General features: G+C 40.9%; 1 long non-coding RNA gene across 4 annotated transcripts; it reads right to left on the minus strand.

Moving 5' to 3' along the window:
• Nucleotides 1-2,369: 2,369 nt before the first annotated feature.
• Nucleotides 2,370-14,436, minus strand: LOC111932415 (uncharacterized). 4 transcript variants are annotated; one of them, XR_015288909.1, is made up of 6 exons: nt 13,708-13,765; nt 13,484-13,604; nt 12,221-12,337; nt 10,932-11,230; nt 4,893-5,045; nt 2,370-3,775 (listed from the first exon to the last, which is right to left on the minus strand). It is a non-coding gene; the product is annotated as an uncharacterized LOC111932415 (long non-coding RNA). The 4 variants fall into 4 exon arrangements; XR_015288908.1 differs by lacking the exons at nt 12,221-12,337; nt 13,708-13,765 and adding an exon at nt 14,373-14,436; XR_015288907.1 differs by lacking the exons at nt 12,221-12,337; nt 13,708-13,765 and adding an exon at nt 14,298-14,370.
• Between the last annotated feature and the right edge of the window lie 2 nt (nt 14,437-14,438).

Consider the following 14,438-nt stretch of genomic DNA (forward strand, 5'->3'; position numbering starts at 1 on the left):
TGTACTATTCTTTTTTTTGGTTTTTGTACATGTCGTCTTGGCAGTGTGTCGTTTCAGTGGTTAACTGATAAATGACACCACCACAGGATTGTTTCCAGCCCCACCTGCTGGTCTGAAACTCACCGTTTCATCGAGTTGTGGAGTTGGCTCTGTATTTGGTTCTGGCTAAATTCTTCTTCTTTTTAGGCTTGAAAATTCAGGTAAAGGTTAAATGCATTTTATTTAACCAAGGCTTTTCAGGATTTCTATTAAAGCAGTAGATATTTTTAAGATATTTAGCAATTTTCATTCCGAAGAGTCTAAATATTTTATAACTGCGACATGCGGGCCCGCGCCCTGTGGGGGGACAGGCGCCACCGGGTGATTGCCGAGGTTCAGCTGAGAATTGCCTCCGAGTGTATCCCGAGTCTTGCACCATATCACAGAATCACAGAATATTCTGAGCTGGAAGCAACCCGCAAGGATCATCGAACCGTTAGGCACTTGCGTCTCTGCAGTCTTTACACTGGTCTCCTGTGCCTAAGGTTTAGAATTCAGCCTTTAAATACATGATGGCCTTTTGCTGAGACCACCGTCCATCCAGTGGAGAAATACATCATTGTCTCCTGTGCTGTTTCCTCACTACTTTGCCTGATACTGGGGTTTAAGACCATCTTTGATTTTCCTTCTGTATCAGAGCAGCAGTTATCTCAAAAATATCCAATGGGTCATTATGCATGCTTCATGCTACAGATAGTATGAAAGAAAGTATTATGAAGACAGTGGCTAAAATACAATGGATCACATAGGAAGCATCAATAAGGTAAGAGAGATATGTTCAACAAAAAACTATATGTCTTCGGGAGAAAATATAATAGATCATCAAAAGAAAAGTGTGATTTCAAAAAATTTTACTGTCTGGATTTTGGATGAGGCCTTCATTTATGCTCATTAACATTCCAAATAGATCCTTAATTTTTAAATGTCTTGAATGTGAAAATCTGTATATAAAAGTTACCTTTTCATCCAGAAGAATAATTTGTTTCTGTGAAAACAAACTAATTTCCCATGCATTAATATGTCTGGTTATTAGTAGCAAAGGCAATGATGCTTTAAAAGAAATAATCCTATTTCCTGGGTTCATGAATATTGAATTATTTTTAACCTTTATCTAGGTAACAGCTTGCAATACGGGATCCACCCTCCTTATTTTCTCATATCCACAGTCTAGCCAATAGTGTAATATAAGGACGTTTCATAAAAGACAGGGAGAGTTTTCCTAGAAGGAGGCTGAAATTGATTTTTACGTCTCCTAGGCAAGGATCAATTGACCAGAAAGAGATGAGGTTCTTGTATTACATAGCAAAATCCTCTTACAGATCCAGTTATTTAAGAATGATCTGGCAGGCCTGTGTTTAGCCTAAATGATCTGTTTCCTGAGCTTCTGACAATTTGCATCTTCGTTTACTTCTTGTACTGGCACATCAATGACTTATGCTTAAAATTCCCAGCCCAGGGGTGCTGGTTGGCAGCAGCTCAGCAGGAGCCAGATGTTCACAAAGGGGGATGGTCCCTCTGTGCTCAGCATCCATGTGGCCTCACCATGAGACTCATGGGCAGCACTGGGCCCCAGCGCTGGAGAATGACAGGAAGGTCCTCGGATGCCGCTGGAGAAGGCAGCCAAGCTGGTGAGGGGCTGAAAGGCATGTCCAGGAAGGAGCAGCTGAGGGCTCTGGGCCTGTCTGGTTAGGAGAGAAGACAACTGAGGGGAGACCTCTAGGCTTTTTACCAGTCCCTGAGCAGTGGACATGGAGAGGCAAGTGCTACGTTCTTCTCCCTAAGATCCAGGGACAGGAAGTATGGGAATAGCTCAAAGCTGTGCCAGAAGAGGTTCAGACTAGACATGAGGGAACATTTCTTTACCAGGAGGGTGGTCATATGCTGGAACAGGTCTCCTGGAGGGGGAGTTGATGTCCCAAGTATTGAAGAGACATTCAGGCAGTGACCTTAATAAAAAACTTCAACTTTTGGTCAGTCCTTGAGAAGTCAGGCAGCTGTACAAGATGATTGTTGTAGGTTTTTTCCAACCAAAATAGTCAATTTTAATTGAAACCTTTTAGCTGAGTGCAATATCCTTGTTTTAAAATGTCTATCCATTCTTTTTGTATTTCATGAGTAAATTATATGGTTATCAATTAGAACTAAGATTTGGTGCATTTATACAAAAGCATTAGGACTATGTACATTTAAATAAAAAAAATTAAATTGCTTTCTAGTTTTGCACGGGTCTGACTGGGTGCAAGAAATGCAGCATACATTATACGAGCAACCTGACTGTAGACTTCTTAGTGTCGCTGTAGGACATGGAATGACTCACACAGACACAGCTCTCATGTGACAGGGAAAAACCTGGTTTTATTCTTACAGCTTCAGTATTTATAGATTTTTGGCAATGACCAGGGATCAGATAGTTAGGTTACCACCTTTCCAATCACACTGTTCGTGTGAGACATCCACCAAAAGACGTGTATCAGAAAGAATGTATACTTATCTATGCTTACAGTCACTGTCTTGGGAAAGTTCTTAGAAATCATGTCAACAAGATTGAAAAGCTGAGTTTTCAGGGTGGCACTTAGCATTTACAAAGTAAAAAAATTACTGTAGTTAGTTCAGAAGAGTGGCATATCTCAAGGTAATCAATGAGTAAAAACAAAGCTACATTTCCAAACCAGTGAAAACAGATATCCCCAAATTGTTTCCAGAGAAAACTGCATGTTTTCAATAAATTATAAAACATACATTTTAATATGTGTTATTGGTGTCCAAGCCCAAGTTCCTATTGCAAACTTCGGAGCCCAGTGCTGGTGCAGCCAGTATCTTCATGTCAATTTTATTTTTCGCTTCTTTCAACACCTTGTTTTACAAAGATTTATGAGTATGCTAACCATTATGGTTTGTGAGAAGATCCGCAAGCCCCGCAGCATCTCAGGGCTTGATAATCAGTCTAGAGAGCTAAGAAAGAATGTCACAGGCTGTCTTACAGAGGATGTCAGTAATGTTTCTAAGTGTAAATTTACATCCTCAAAGCTTATTTACTTGAGTAAAGTCTGCAGAACCACTTCTAAGAGATCAGTAATCACACTACTAGCAGATACTATATGCAATATTAGTTTTCACTGGAATCTGGAGAGATGTCAGTGTCTGCACAGTGTCCTGGTTTAACCTGGACAGTGTTAATTTTCTTCATAGTAGCTGATCCAGCGAGTGCTGTATTTCGGTTTCAATATGAGAATAATATTGATGTTGTGATGCTTTTGGTTGTTGCTCAGCAGTGCCCATCCTAAGTCAAGGACTTTTCAGTTTCATGTGCTCTGCCATCAGGGAGGTACACAAGAAGCTGGGGAGGAGCATGTCCAGGACAGTGGATCTGAACTGGCGAAGGGATACTCCAGATCACAGAGCGTGACATGCTATGTTAATATGTATGAACTACAGGTTCTGTAAATGCTTATAACTAAAAATTAAATTTACAGATTTTAAGTGTGAACTCCTATGAAAGTACTCCAGGGGCAAAGGGGCAACTTCCTAGAAAAAAGTTGCTTTATATCCTTGCCCTACTAGCCAGCAGACGCAAGACAAATGCTTATTCTCAGTTCTTGATTGCGACAGTTGTCTGTGTCTGAATTTCAAATCCATCCGTATGCTGGTCTTTGTTAGGCGCAGTAAATTCCTCTCTGTTGCCAAGAAAACCTTATTTTGCAGTGATTTGTCTACTTTCTTGCATTGCACATGCCTCCTGTACACAAAAGAAGTTGGAAATACTGCAAACAATTGTCTCCAGAGATCATGATCTCTGACCTTTATCTGCATTTAACAACAGCTTAGATTCCACATTTTGTTCAGCATAGGAGTCACACAAAAGTCTTCTAAATAGGCTCTACCAGCTTCTATTCAGAGCTTCTCCCATTGAAAAAGCCTTTTCTTCCGCATTTCATTGTTTTAGAAGTAAAATGTTACTGGTTGTATTTTTAGAATTTTTTTATCCTTTACATCTTTAATGAGAAGTGAACATGCTAATAGTCTGCCATGCATTTTCTTTCTATGACTTTCTGCCAATCATCACTCAAAACAGTAAAGGTTTTTATGTTAATAATAATTTGAATAGTGGTTTGAAAAATGCAGTTATTTCACTAATATTTTAGTTCTCCATCTACTCAACAAACGTACACAAAGAAAGCAGATACTTCTAGATGTGATAATTTCTTGTTTTGACAGCTTGTGGCCAAATCTCCTTTGGCTGCTTTTGGAAGCAATAGATTTGTTAGTAGTCTCAAGCTCTAAGAATTAAAAGGTTAAGAAGTCCTACTTAACTATACTAAGAATCTGATTTAAAATGTAAGATTTAAGTTTTCTTATTCTACCTTATGAATGTGATGTTATATATTTGTTATTTAGGGTGTACAGTTTGGATAAAACAAATTTATTATTTCCTGAAGTCAAAAATTGCACAAAGCATCTAAATGAAAGCCTTTTCTATTGTATTTGATATTTAAAATGAAGAGAAGGAGAAAATAAAACCAAACCAGAAATAAATGACTTGAAGCTGTGGAAGACAAAGCCATTCTTCTTTCCTTAAAACCCAAACTGACCCGAAGTTATAAAGTTAAAAAGCATGTGAAATAGGAGAAGCCTGCATTTAATTATTCCTGAATCTTAGATCCTGATTTCTATGATGAAGAGCAGAGCCTTCTGAATCACTGGGATATGACGTCTAAATGAAACACAAAAAAGCAATAGGCCCTGTATTCTTTAAGGACTGTGTATTTCTCCTAAGTCTTTGATCAAAAAAACCCAAACAAATGATATCTGCAGGGTGGGAACATGCTATTTCACTTGTAACAATCACAACTCACAATCCCATTCTGGGTAACCAGTCACCCCAGGACACCCTCCCATCCTTTTCTCCTGTGCACAACTTCTCAGGCACTGGGTCAAGGCTTTTAGAACCTTTCTGGATCACACATCCATCCTGGCATGCTGGAGAGGACAAGAAGTGATCTTTGAGACTGTAGATAAAAAGAAAGAAGTGAAAGTTATTAACAGTGGTCACTTCCTTTATGCGTCTTGAAAAGATAGCTTCACTAGCTGGTACACAAAGTAACACATAAAAATTCACCCTTTTCCAGATCAAGGTAATATGATCAAAAACTAATCCCTTTTTATGTGAAGCACTGTATATGACACACCCAATGGGTTTGGGCACAATATTGGAAAGGAAATAATATAATTAATTTGTTTCAGACTTGCCAAATTTCACACAAGCTTGCCTCAAATGAAAAAGCCATATGTCCCTAACCAGAGATTCAGATTTCAGGTTCAGTCCTTTCAGGCAGGAACATTTAGATTTATTTAGGTGTATATGCATAACAGTAATGGAGCCACCTTCCCAGTAGAGCTATTAAACTCACACTTGTGAGAAAGGAAAAAGTCAGCAGTTGACGGAGATTTAGTTGGACACATTTCCTACTTATGGAATATTCAAGGAAAAAACAAACAAGTCTGCTTATGCGAGATCAGAAAATGAGCATCCAAGACAGTATTTTGTTTCCAGCAGGGTCGGTGTGGTGGGTTAACCTTGGCAGGCTGCCAGACACCCACTAAGCCACTCTCCCACTCCACCTCTTCAAGGGCTCAGGGGGAGAAAATAAGGTGAGAAATTATGTGGCTTGAGATGAGGGCAGACAGATCACTTAATAATTATCATCAGGGGCAAAACAGAACTCACTGGGGGAAGATTAATTTAAGGTATTGCCGATTTAAAATTGAGCAGGATGGTGAGAAACAAAATGAAAAACAATCTCCCACCCCTTCCCCTATTTCCTAGGCTCAGCTTTACTGCTTTGTTTTGACTCTTCTATCTCCTCTCCCTTGAGCAGCGCAGTGGGGACGGGGAATGGGGATTGCACTACACAGCAGTAAAGCATTCCAGTTATCAACACTGTTTTCATCACAAATCCAAAACATAGGACCGTACAAGCTACTAAGAAGAAAATTATGTCAGTGAACACCACCACACCTTCCTCTTCATGCTGTTTTCTTTCTCCAGCATGGGATCCCTCCCACAGCATACAGTCCTTCACAAACTGCTCGTGTATAGGTCATTCCCATGGGCTACAGTTATTTAAGAACTGCTCCAGCATGGGCCCTTTCCATGGGGAACAGTGCTTCAGGAAAAGACTGTTACAGTGTGGGTCCCCCTCAGGCCACAGATGCTGTTAGAAATCCAGCTCCTGTCACCTCTCCCTGGACCACAGGGGGCTTCTGCCAGCAGACCGTCCTGGTGCGGGGTCCTCCATAGGCCACAGAGACTCAACGCACATCACCATGGTCTTCCTCATGAGCTGCAGGGGAACCTGCTCTGGTATGTGGAGCACCTCCTCTCCCTCCTTCACTGACCCTGGTTGTCTGCAGGATTATTATACATTTTTCTCACTCGACCCAGTTGCTCCACAGTGTTTTGACACTTTCTTACATGTTATCACAGAGGCACCACTGACACTGCTGATGGGCTCAGCTTTGGGCAGTAGCGGGTCTGTCTTGGAGATGGCTGAAACTGACTCTATTGGACAAGGGGGAAACTCCAGTGATTTCTCACAGAAGCCACTCCTGTAGCCATTCCACTACAAAATCCTTGCACATAAAACCAACACAAGCTAATAGAAGATGTCTAGTGAGAATATGGGAATAACACAAGGTACAATGAAGGCAGCTACTCTGGCTTGCTTTACAATCCAGCATACAGAGGAGACACAGTTCAACCCCCCTGCTGGGAAGCAGCATGAATTTCATTCCAGACTGAATCCTTAGGCATCTGTATTTCCCCATGGCCTGTAGTGATAAAAACCCCAAGTACAGTGTTACAAGTGCTTAGAAAGGGAATACAGTGCAAAAGTGAAGTCACCACTAAACCACTATTAGTCTGTGGTGTGCCTGCACCCTGAATAATGAGTTCAGTTACAGCTACTTCTGACAGAAATTATCTAGTAGAACCAAAAAACTAAAATAAAGGATGTTCAAAATTACAGAACTCATGGACTGAAAACGGACTAGAATCCTATAACTTAAAGTAAAAATGATAGGTATCTATAAAGTCAGAACTTGAAAAGGAAACATTTGTTCTTTTATTTCAGAAATTAGGAAGTATCAAATTAAATTATCAGATAGTGAGCTCTAAGCAAACAAGAAGATAATCCCTTTTTTGCACATCACAGAGCTAAATTCTGGAATTACTGCTACTGCTGTGTGTCTGTGAGGATAAAATAATCAGTCATCACAAAGATGTGTGTCACTACCTGTTTTGATTTATAGCTCTGAAATGCAAGTCTGGTATTTGCCGCTCCTTCCCACAATCTCTGTGTATGTTGAGACTCACAGTTTATGCGACACGGGCAGCACCTATCATAGCATCAGTAAAAGAATTAAGGTGACAAAAATGCTCCTGTAGTTTAATATCCCATGAAGTCAGTTTTCACTTCTTAATCTGTTTCCGGCATTGGCTTCTTGTTATTTCCAGTCCTCTCTGTATGAGACAAAGGTGATGATATGCTTTCTCAGCCACACATGAGCCTCCCTGATAAAAACCTCCAAGAAAACCTTATGCCACATGCAGTAGATGAGTGACCTTATCCACTTTCTTCTTCCTTTCCATCTCTGCCAACTGGTGGTTCCCTGTCTTTGGTCAAAATAAAATCCTTTTTTCACCCCTTCAATTTCTTTATCTTAAGCTGGTTTTAAATGGGTAGAGTTGAGCGGATATAGGGCCTTTTTTGTGTAAATCACTTCTCAGGTAAATTCTAGCTAGGCTTTTGTTATATTTATGTACACACCCATTAGTTTTAAATGAATGATTATTTTCTTTTTTAATGCACCACTGTATCTACCACATCTGCACTGTAAAGGAAAAGAAAAATATCAAGCAGATGGGGAGTTGAGCAGCTTTTCCACAGATGAAATACAGTTGTAGTACATACAACAGCAGAAACAAGGTCTATATTCCTAATCCTACACAGGGTTTATTAAGTCAAATGTACTTGATATTTATTTTTTCATTTGTGTAAGGCATAAGAGGAAGAGATTTACTCTGGTCCTATTAAATACCCAGCAAAACACAGATGTTTATTTTCATTTTTTCCTACTGGAACCTTAAGAAAGGGATATTAATCTGTTCAATCATAAAGAAAGAGCAATAAAGAGGTGTAATTTCACCAACAGTTGCAAATGCTGTCTGGTTTTAATTATGTTTTAATCACAGTCATTTGTTCCTACCCATAAAAGTGTCTTACATAATAAAAATTAAGGTAAATAAATAAATAAATAAATAAATTTGAGACAACTTTTGAGACAACTCCACTGCCAATTACAGGAAAAGCAGAATGAACTCATTGTATGTACTGTAACTAATAATTCCTGATGTTTTGCTCCTCCCACTTCCTTCTCTGCTTTAACACAGAATTAGTCACCATGTGATAATAACAATAATTATGTTGTATCTGGATTCCAGTTCATTCTCATCAACACGGAAGTAAAACATTGCATTCCCCACCCTGCTTACATACTATCCTCAGTAGCAGAGCTTAGATGGATTTCAGTAAAATCTTACACTGCTATTATTCTTGTTCAAAAGCTCTTTTAATCCCGTATGCTTATGAATATATATATGTACATGTTTGTTTTGTGCAACTATTAGATTCTTATAATACGTACATAGAAAGATAGTTAAAGGCTTTTAACTAGTTTTTTAAACAAGTTTTTAGTAGCTAAAATTCCTTGCTAAAGGACCATAAGCAAAGATATTTTAATCACCAGTGGAGTAACTGCCACTGCTCTAGCCTGGGTTGAAGACATCGAACTGGACAGGAATATGAAAGAAAATACTGATGTCTAAACACTCTCTTTTCTCTAAAATGTGTTGTGACTTTTTACTATCAGTTTTTTCTATTGCAAAAATGAGAAACAATCGACATATGTGGTTTAAGGTTACTTCCTATTTATTAAGATACTTATTCACAAGGTATATGGATATTTAGATTTTTCTTTTTAAATATAAAAGCTATTGGAAAGGGAAAAGGTAGTTGTTTCAGATGTCTTCTGAGGTTCTGAGTATTGCTTTAACTTTACGTGTCTCTATTTAGAAGACTGGCTATTGCACAGAAATGAATGAAAGAGCATATCGGTATTCTGAGAAAACAAACCATCATGAGGATTTTGATCACTGTTATTTAAAATAAGCAGTAAGAGCTCTCTGGTGAAGGAAACAATACTAGAAGCACAATTTTGTGCCTCATAGAGCTTTAGTCTTCTTCCTAACTTGGAACATGGGAAGAAGAAGTAAAGAAAGATTTTAAAACATTGACACTTTCTATAGTATTAGAATTCCAGGAATAGTAACTATGGGAAAAATTATAGGAGAAAAAAAGAATGCTTATAAAACATAATTGAATGATTTTTAACAATTCTAATATATTCTGTAATTTTAAGCACACATTCTTTTTGTTTACAAAATATAAGTTTAGCCAAAACCTGAAATTTCAAAAGAAGATACAGATACATTTCGTCCATCTACCATCTACCTGAGGTATAGTAACACTTACAAAATTAATCTGTTAATGTGGTTTACACTGTTTGAAAGCAAGAACAGACGTGAGTCAGAAGGCACATAGAAGCGTCTTGATTAAAATAAACTGCTAACAGGATAAAGTAAATATATTTATGCTTAAAGAAATAATTCTCAGGAACACTGGACAAGAATTTTAGATGGATATTAAAAAATAACCATAGATTTATAAGGTAAAACAACAAGAGGGAAACCTTTTTCAGAGGGATGTGCACCACAGTGTTTTATCTCATACAACTGGGATCCATATGGGCCGAAATTATTTCTCCTTGATTTTAATATAGTTAAAAAGTCTTTCAGTTTCAAAGTTTCCCATATCAGAATTAGGTTTTGTGTTAATTTCCCATATTAAAACCTTGCCTTAAAAAAATTACTGTGCTCAAAGTGCCTGCATTGTAAAGCCTATCTATATATCTAGATAGATAGATAGATAGATATATAGATAAATTTTTTATTTCTATAAAAGTTATGCCATGTTTCTCACTGTCAGTTAGGGCTTAATCTGTTCTAAGTTCTCTTGTCTCTGCAATGCTTATTTTTTCCTTTTTCTTTTCACTGCTCTTTATCTTACAGTTTGGATAGAGACCACGAACCTTTTACAGACACCGCACTTTTACCAGATTTGTTTAAGCTATGAACTGTGATTTGGATTTCTTTTCTGAGGACAACTTCCTAGTTTACTGTCCACTTTAAGAAATCTTTCTTGTGTAATGTTTGCCACAGGCAGTTGAACATGAACTCTGCTTTTCTTCACATCTCAGTTTTCCTTCCTCTGTAAAACCTATATGGTGCAGACCTACTATTTAGCAAGTCAACCAGGAGCAACCCCACAACCCTGCCTGACAGGCTAGAAAACAGGGAACCTCTAATACATTTAGCATCATGCTCAGTAGCTCTAGTGCACACAGAATCACAGAATCTCCTTAGCTGGGAGAGACCCATCAGGATCATGGAGTCCAACTCCTGGCCTCACAGAGACACCCTAGCAATCCCACCCTCTGCCTGGGAGCGCTGTCTGAACACTCCTGGGGCTCTGGCAGCTGTGACCATTCCCTGGGGAGCCTGCCCAGTGCCCAGTGCCCAACACAACAGCCTGCAAAAAGAAGAAAAGGGTTAAATTCTTTAAAGAGAGCCTCAGGAATGTGTACAGAGTCAACCATAGGGACTGCCTTCTTAGTACACGCTCTAGCTGACACAGTAAAAATAACAAGTCCATGTATAACCTAAAGTAACACTTCAGTGCAGAGAAAGGCACTTTAAAAGGATGATGTGAGATTACCTTGGTTTTTGTCTTGTCTGCAAGTTCTTCAACCTCTTCCTTTTCTGCTATCTCACACGCATGGCAGGTGGTGTATTTCAAAAACTGTATTTCATAGTAAATGTTGAATAAATGGACTTTTTGTCTCAAGGATGCATGTTCCTTCTTCTAGGACACAACGGTTGTTATCCATGAAGGTCTTTCTGCATCTGTCACCTTCAGAAATGGTTACTGTAATATTTGGGATCATCTGTGTGATAACATGCCATATCAAAAACCATTTTCTAGGTTTGAGACCTTTTTGCTGCCTTTTTTGCTGCCTGAAAGAAGAGGGTTAAGATTCTTAGGATACTGCTGGAAATACTTCAAGATTCAGTCTAAATTGTGTTTTTAAAAAAGTTCTCTCTAATAAGATTCTTCCAGTTCAGTCAGAAATTTAACAAAAAGTCTTTGGAAACTGTCTATTTCCAAATGGTTATTAAAAGTGAATTTTACTGAGGAACCATTTAGTAATAGAGGTAAGTAAAAACTATTCAACTAGACAACACCAGTTTCTGATAATCTTAAAATTTCAGACTATGACCTATTGAAGTTAAGGACAGACACTACAAAATTCAGCCATTTATGGAAAACCAGCTTTTGTGAATCCCTTTTTGTGAAGAGGTGAAAGAATGGACAGTTAAGGATAGTTACTCTGTTAATAATTATGCAGTTTAAATCTGCCTGTTTCCATGTCACTGATATGGTTAAAGAACATGATGAAGCAGATGTACTCTAAACCTACTGCTTTGCTATTTACAAGTACACTGTTACACAGGATTTGTGACTTCAGCCACTAACACTCAATATTATTTTCCCTGAGACAAAACCCAAATCATATCCCTGTTCATTAGATGGTGCCATTTTAGCAATAATTCAGAATGTAGAATTTCTTTGTGCAGCGTGGTAGTATTGAACACTGTGCCTTGGCCTTTCCTGATTTTGTATATTTGTAATTAAACCAGTTGTTACAGGGTAGATCTTTGATCCATTATGCAGATTAAAAAAAAAAAAAAAAAAGCAAGCTCATGAACTTAGGTGAAAGTCCAATTTCTTTTTTCTATGAGCTAGCAAATTGCTCATGGAGCTCATAGATTGTTAATAAAAGGTTATTGCATCAAGCCTCCAGTAATACAATTAGTGCATTGCATTGAACAGGGGCAATGTAGTGAATGGCGTAACATCTTAGCATTGCCAGTAAATCCTCTTCTGATGATAGCAAGACTGAAGACCTCTGAAGTTTTGTATTGGATGGGGCTTTCCCCACTTACCTTCTAACTTGCTTTTAAAAAGACAAGCATAATGCCCTTGGTGAGTGATGACCACGATCTATCCTGGCTGCAGGGTAGGCTGTACGCGTCAGCTTGCACATTCACACGGGCATTTAACTGTGAATGTGAATAACACTTGATTTGTGCATTACTGAAACATGGATTTATTCCTTTAAGGATTGAATTTATTGTAGATCTAACTCTTTCTATAAGTGTTCTTGTTTGCTAGCCAGGAAAAAGAGCAGCTGCTACTGCTGGAATCATTCATGAACCCATTCTAGCTGCCCTCTTCCCCCGGAGACAGTTATACCAAATAAATGGTATTGTCTGGGGCAGCAGGCCTGCTTCTGGGCGCTATAGACAAGATTTTCCCAAGTCCAATAAGGATTGCTCTTGGCATGATGGTGGAAGGCAACATTCCCATCAGCAAAAGAAATCCAGCAGCCTTTCTCTCCCTATCAGTTTTTGTTTCATTTTCCTCTCTGTTTACAGCTCTTCCCAGCTCTTCATCTTTGTCTCAAATTAACTAGTACTTTGCCCACTATTTCTCTGTGGGAGGAAGTGAATAAAATGCAATACAATCCAAACATATTTAAAAGCATGAATGGAAATAGAATAAAGGATATTGCTAAACATAGCAATAGGACTGTCTATAATTTAGGTGCCACCTGTTTAGTTTCTAACCAGCCTGGCTGGTCTTACACATGTCCCAGTTCTGTCAGACCTATTAGGCATGGACACATTGAATTTTTATGTGTTGTAGCCCTGTGTCAGGGTGGCTGGTTGTGTTTTCTTCCCTTTTTAAATTTTCTTTTTTATTTTTTTTTCCTTCCTTTTTCCTCCTTTAAAGAATAGCCACCCTGCTACTGTTGCACACCCCTTTACCTGACTTGCAAAGCATGATCTGTGGCACTCATTGTGATACTGGGATTCAGGAAAGCCCTGCTGCAGATGGATGGCAGATGGACGTTGATTCTCAGTAAAATACTGAGACTTATGACTGCTGTGGTACAAGTCCAGACTCCTCAGTAATAATATGACCTGTCATCTTCAGGGCCTGTCTCAGAAACACAGTGTGAAGCCTCTGCCATGTTCTGTAGTGGCCAGGGACACTGAAAATCATCGTTTGTTTACGATTGTTAATCTAAAACCCTTGATTATATGAAGACTTGGCGTTTTAAGAATTTGGGAAGATTATCTCCTGATTTCCTACATCATGCAACATCTTCCCCTCAAGAGAAAATGCCTGCCGACGTCTGTTACCTTTAAGAGGACAAAACTGAGGCCTCAATGCAATTAAAATGAATGGCAATTCTGTTGCTTGGCCGTTGAGGCGCCTGCGTCCAACACCCCCATTCCGCCGTGCCGTTCAGGCCCGCTGTACCTGGTCACGAGAGACGGGGGAATTAATTTACAGGGTTCAGGCAATAAAGAAAATGTGACACAGAAAACTCAAAGAAAACCGTATTGCAGTTTTCAGACTGAACGTGGAAGACGATTCGGACGTCCCTCGGGATGCTGCTCCGCGCACAAAAAGAAATCCTGTCACTCCCAGCAGGGTTTTTAAGCGCCCGCCCGCGGCCCGCCCGCGGCCCGCCCGCGGCCCGCCCGCGGCCCGCCCGCGGCCCGCCCGCGGCCCGCCCGCGGCCCGCCCGCGGCCCGCCCGCGGCCCGCCCGCGGCCCGCCCGCGGCCCGCCCGCGGCCCGCCCGCGGCCCGCCCGCGGCCCGCCCGCGGCCCGCCCGCGGCCCGCCCGCGGCCCGCCCGCGGCCCGCCCGCGGCCCGCCCGCGGCCCGCCCCGCCCGCGGGGCTGGCCTTCCCGGCCGCAGCTCTCGCGAGAGCTGGGAGTGGGCGAGCCTGGCAGGCGGGCGGTCTGGCGCCGCCGCCATTGTGTTGTGGGAGCGGCGCGAGCGGGCGGCCCGGTCCGGCCCGCGCGGCGGCCTGGCCGTGACGGTGAGTACGGACCGTCCGCGGCGGCCGGTGCGGCTCGGGCCGCGCCTGCTGCGGGGCCCCGCCCGCCCCAGCGGCCTCACGCCAGGGCCGGGGGAACCATTTTGTGCCGTGCTGGGACCGACCCACCCGCCCTTTTCTCCGCCATCGCCCCCAACGGCCGCTCGGCTCTGCGCCCGCTCTCCTAGCGAGGCCGTGTGACACCTGGTGCCCCCTGTTCCTTTCCGCCCTCCTCGCGGCCTCTGCCAGGCGGTTGGGCCGGATGCTGAC

The sequence above is a fragment of the Cyanistes caeruleus genome, chromosome 7, assembly GCF_971803275.1.
Source record: "Cyanistes caeruleus chromosome 7, bCyaCae1.hap1.1, whole genome shotgun sequence".
In the NCBI taxonomy this organism is placed as follows: domain Eukaryota; kingdom Metazoa; phylum Chordata; class Aves; order Passeriformes; family Paridae; genus Cyanistes; species Cyanistes caeruleus.